The sequence below is a fragment of the Schistocerca gregaria genome, chromosome 2, assembly GCF_023897955.1.
Source record: "Schistocerca gregaria isolate iqSchGreg1 chromosome 2, iqSchGreg1.2, whole genome shotgun sequence".
In the NCBI taxonomy this organism is placed as follows: domain Eukaryota; kingdom Metazoa; phylum Arthropoda; class Insecta; order Orthoptera; family Acrididae; genus Schistocerca; species Schistocerca gregaria.
In genome coordinates, this window is record NC_064921.1 from 435,650,222 (window position 1) to 435,656,143 (window position 5,922).

General features: G+C 43.8%; 1 non-coding gene across 1 annotated transcript; it reads left to right on the plus strand.

The window, feature by feature from the left end:
• The first annotated feature begins 4,765 nt into the window (after nt 1–4,765).
• On the plus strand, nt 4,766–4,840 carry Trnas-cga (transfer RNA serine (anticodon CGA)). Its single transcript has one exon. It is a non-coding gene; the product is annotated as a tRNA-Ser (tRNA).
• Nucleotides 4,841–5,922: the final 1,082 nt, after the last annotated feature.

Here is a 5,922-nt window from a genome sequence, read left to right on the forward strand (position 1 = left end):
ATCGGATAAGCTTGCGCGACATTATTGCGATGATGGCAGACACCTCGCCCAACGAATCACCGTGCTTTTTTTCACTGTCAGGTCTCAGTATACATTCTGCAAGCACCTAAGAATATCTCGAATGGTATGGTTTTTCGCCAAAAGAAACTTAATGACGGTTCTCTCCTTGGAAAGCACCTCTGTTACAGATGCTGTTTTGAAGGTTACGTATAGGGCTACCACCTGTAAGAACTTCATGAATTATAGGAGCTGAAGCTGGCATATTCCTCTATCTTTTCACTATTGTCTTTGAACTGTATTCACGTTGCGCCCTGTAGTGAACTGTCGGCATAGAACTCATTCCAGTCCTGTGGTCAGATATAGAAATTTTTCCAGAAAATAATTAGACAGCTGCAGAGTGTTTCATTGTAAAATAGTAAGTTGTGGCCAGCACAACTGTGTCTCGCGCGCCAAAGCGAGCCTGCCGACCCTTACTTAGACTGATCTGGCTTGTGTAGGATTGCAAAGACTCCATCTGGTCCCGCCAATAAACATTTACTATTGTAAGTGCGGAGCAATACTCTTACGTCACTTGTTTTGTGTTGCGCACTGCATATCACCACGTATTTTGTGTCGCTCACTGCTTATCGCAACGAGTACGTAGAATGACGTCGCTGTCGTAGATGTGACTTCGTGCGACGCCACTTTAATTTGAAGGCATAAAGAAAAGGAAAGTTTCAACGTGAAATGTAGCACGTATTTGAATTGAACCTATACAACTGCTGCAAAAACGAAACCGGAGACGTCTGTCGAAACATCAGGGAAAAGATGCCAGATGACTCTGAGGTTTGGCTCTCATTGAGACAGCGCAAAATGTGATAAGATACAGAATGCGACTCGAGATATGACGCAGGAGCAACCCGCATTGGTGGAGCGCGTTGAAACGTGGCTAAAGCTATCACATCGCCCTGTGCAATAGAGTGTGTTCGTTGTTCCACTGAACTATGTCGTCCGACATAAATTTGGAGTCATGTTGTTGTATGTAAATGAAGTAAAGCTACACCCGTCTCTCTACTGAGTCAAGGTCATACTTTTGGTGTAAACAGTCAAAACCACGGATTTTTGACACACATGTGTTTTCCTCTGTGCAGTCTTTCTCATTCGAAGGGAGCTAATCGTTAAAAGGAAAACGATGTTTTTTCTTATAGTTTTCTTATAGTCTCAATAAAAAAAAGTCTCCCGCATCGTTCCCTACGCTCCTCAGAGTATGGGACCTCATCATCATCACCAGTCCCAACCACGCTTGATGATGGAATGATTTTCGTTTCGTTGTTTCCCCTAATTATACTGAGAATTCACAAATAAGAAAACCAACGAGAGTATTTTGAAGAGTTTGCGTTGAAGAATGAAGTCGCTGACGACTGGTGCGGTTTAGGACACACATTGTTGGATACGAAGTGTAGCTAACGCGTCTGACTTGTTTTAAATAGTGGAAGGACAAAATACACGAGACGTACAAAGCTGCTTTAACTGATTCATTCGTTTTGAATGCTCTTTATTTACCGAAGTATTACATACACAAATATAATTGATGCATGAAGAGAATGATAAACTCACCTAGTTTGCATCTCTACAAACGTTTGCATCTCTAAAATGTTTGCATCTCTACGAATGTTATGGTAGTGGGACTCTGGTCGCATGACACACGTACAAGCGGTAGTCAAGTTCGTTTCATACTGTACCTTACGTAGCAGCGTCCTGTCAGTGGCCATCACAGCAGCACTGATGTGTTCCCTGAGCTCTTCCTGTGTTCTTGTCAGACGAGGTACGCGTAAACAGCCCTTAACTTAAAATAATAATAAAAGTAACAATAATAATAACTGTAGTTGCATGAGTACGGCTAAAAATAATAATGTATTCATTAATGTTAACACTAATTATGTACACATATCCTGTAAACTGACTCGTTACACATAATTTAAAAAAGAATCATTCAAATAATCTACGGAACATGTAACTAAGTAACTAACTAACTAAGTGAGTAAGTAACTAATCAACTGTACATTCAAAGGAAAAAGTCACAAGGTGCTAAATCAGGCACACTCAGGTTCAAGGGAGCAGAGCCACATTATCTTCACCACTACGCCCAATCCTGCAATGTTGAAGTTCGTCACTTAGGTAGCACCGAACATCGAAGGTCCAGCGGGAGGGTGCTCCGTCTTTCTGGAAGAATACGATCTCGGAACTAGCAGTCCGTTGTGGAAACAACCGCAACTGCAACATATCAAGATACGAGGTACCCGTCACAGTATTCTCACAGATGAAACGCGGCAAGTACAGCTTCGTCTGTGACATAGAACAGAAAATATTAACCGTTGGCGAATCTCATTCGTGCCCCACAAATTCGTGAGTATTTTCAGTGCCCAGCACTATCATTTTCTCGCGGCTAACATTTCCAAATAAAATTAAGGTTATTTCGTCACTGAATATTAGCTCGGAAGCTAAATGCTCACTCCCTTGTGTTGTGACCGTTCTGTCAAGGCTCTGCACTGGTAAAGCCAATTCGTGAACACTGTGTAAACATGGTGAGTTTACGGTTCTATTGATGCGTCATTCATATTTGTACTTGTAATACGTTGCAAAATACAAAACGTTGAAAAAGAATGAATCATTTATAGTAGCCTACCCCTGTACTGGAGGTTGTCTGTGACGAGGTTGGCAGCTACATACCACGCATGACGCTTTTTTCCCAAGAAAATTCCGAACGGACCAAACTGCTGAGGTCATCGGTCCCTACACCTACACACTACTTAAATTCACTTATGCTAAGAACAACACACACACCCCTACCCGAGGGAGGACTCGAACCTCCGGCGGGTTGAGCCCCGCAGTTCGTGAGATGGCGCCTCTACACGCGCGGTCTAAGCTTTTGTCCCCTGCTAAATTGCACGCTGCACGGAGTGTGATGCCACCTCGTGTTTCCCTTTTCGTATGTTGCCGATACTAGTCGAAACTGGAAATGACAAACTTACTGAAATGAAAAGACATTGCGAATTATCAGATGATGAAGCTGACTGGATGTTTTTTCAGTCGTTGTTCCCCCATTTCCGGAAACTTTGTGACAGGCGTAAAAGAGATTTGAAAGATAAACTTCTGTTACTTACGAATGAGCAGCTCGTCGAAGCCGAGAAGGACACGTTGGGATTTTGCATATCGTCATGGGCTGCCTACAATTCTTCAAACACATTGTCTACCCAGATGCCGAGTTCGGCACTCACTGCTACCCCATCGAGTGACTGATCTCGTTTGAAATCTAGCAACGTTTTTTCTGAATACTAATCAATGGGAGTCATATATTGCTTTGATAAATGGAACAACTATAGAATTACAACCTTCTCTTACGGTAATGTGTAGCTTCACATCAGGAGAAATGCTAAACGGTAAGTTTATCTTCTGAAGCGATCCGTGTCACACAAGAGTCAGTTACATCGCTAAAGCGCGCAATTGACTGCGAGAAAGCAGCATCATCGCTGACGTCCTCTCTGTTCCTTGAATTAAGCGAGCTTTAAGTCGATGTTAACTATTCTGAAAACATATAGTTTAGCTTCTGATCTTAATGATTATGGACAACAGTATTACGGCTTAAGAGAGAACGCATGGTTGGGAGACAGTCATCTTTAATTGAAAGGCTTTTTCTGATTTTGTGTGAGAAAAGTAAGCAAAATTCTCGGCAGCATAAACACGGTGTGTATTGCGTAAATTATTGTTCCTCTCATGGTTTCACATTTTCAAATAATTGAGCATGTCTACGTGTCATTTCTTTGGACTGTGGAAGCTCGAACCTGCAAACTCTATATGGTCATTAATTTAAAGACTTTTAAACAAATCCGTTCGGGCGGACAAGCTTCCAGAGAAGGGTGAATTAGACCGTAGTTAACGTAGACTAAGATTCCTACAGATTCAGCACGCAGTTCGACGACCGGAAGAGACATCGAGTACAGCTGACGGTCAGCGTGTAGCAGCAGATCTCTAGTCTACCATGCACAATCCCCTGTACATAAACGTCGTCTGGTGAGATCTATTTGGTTATTTATTCATTTCAAAGACCTAAACTCTTTTCTTAGAGAGACTGAATACTAACGAACTAGAATGAGATGTTCACTCTGAAGCGGAGTGTGCGCTGATATGAAACTTCCTGGCAGATTAAAACTGTGTTCCCGATCGAGACTCGAACTCGGGACCTTTGCCTTTCGCGGGCAAGTGCTCTACCAACTGAGCTACCGAAACACGACTCACGCCCGCTACACACAGCTTTACTTCTGCCAGTACCTCGACTCCTACCTTCCAAACTTTGCAGAAGCTCTCCTGCGAACCTTGCAGAACTAGCACTCCTGAAAGAAAGGATATTTCGGAGACATGGCTTAGCCACAGCCTGGGGGATGTTTCCAGAATGAGATTTTCACTCTGCAGCGGAGTGTGCGTTGATATGAAACTTCCTGGCAGATTAAAACTGTGTGCCCGACCGAGACTCGAACTCGGAACCTTTGCCATTCACGGGCAAGTGCTCTACCAACTGAGCTACCGAAGCACGACTCACGCCCGGTACTCACAGCTTTACTTCTGCCAGTACCTCGTCTCCTACCTTCCAATCTTTACAGAAGCTCTCCTGCGAACCTTGCAGAACTAGCACTCCTGAAAGAAAGGATATTGCGGAGACATGGCTTAGCCACAGCCTGGGGGAAGTAAAGCTGGCAGAAGTAAAGCTGTGAGTACCGGGCGTGAGTCGTGCTTCGGTAGCTCAGTTGGTAGAGCACTTGCCCGCGAAAGGCAAAGGTCCCGAGTTCGAGTCTCGGTCGAGCACACAGTTTTAATCTGCTAGGAAGTTTCATATCAGCGCACACTCCGCTGCAGAGTGAAAATCTCATTCTGGAAACATCCCATGAGGTACTGGCAGAAGTAAAGCTGTGAGTACCGGGCGTGAGTCGTGCTTCGGTAGCTCAGTTGGTAGAGCACTTGCCCGCGAAAGGCAAAGGTCCCGAGTTCGAGTCTCGGTCGGGCACACAGTTTTAATCTGCCAGGAAGTTTCATATCAGCGCACACTCCGCTGCATAGTGAAAATCTCATTCTGGAAACATCCCACGAGGTACTGGCAGAAGTAAAGCTGTGAGTAGTGGCCGTAAGTCGTGCTTCGGTAGCTCAGTTGGTAGAGCACTTGCCCGCGAAAGGCAAAGGTCCCGAGTTCGAGTCTCGGTCGGGCACACAGTTTTAATCTGCCAGGAAGTTTCATATCAGCGCACACTCCGCTGCATAGTGAAAATCTCATTCTGGAAACATACATATATACTGGCAGAAGTAAAGCTGTGAGTAGTGGCCGTGAGTCGTGCTTCGGTAGCTCCGTTGGTAGAGCACTTGCCCGCGAAAGGCAAAGGTCACGAGTTCGAGTCTCTGTCGGGCACACAGTTTTAATCTGCCAGGAAGTTTCATACTAACGAACTAATTCCTTGAATCAGTAAGAATAATAACAATTGAATCAAAGCTTTAATTAAATGAATAATAATAATAAGAGCAGTTCATCGAGGTTACTTTTTGTCTCTGAAAGGAAATTTTCAACATAGATCTCCATACAATAACTGGGTTCAGAGTGAAATAATGACTCCTCTTATGAATCATTCCAGCACAGTAAAATTATAACAACTGCTTTGTTAGAGTAGGTCCTACTAGTTGCTCCAAAAGATGGAAACCACAGCCGAAGTGTATTTAGGATTTATAGCATTGTACGAGTGCACCAAATACTCCCATTTCTTTTTCAGTTTACTGAGTTTAAATAATTACACGTCACGATAACGTTGTCTTGCTGCGACTGAAGCAGAAGAGAGATTCGTGCTGTCTTGTTGCTTGTTGTATCACAGCAGTGGGAACGTATAGCACCGATAAGGGTCGCGT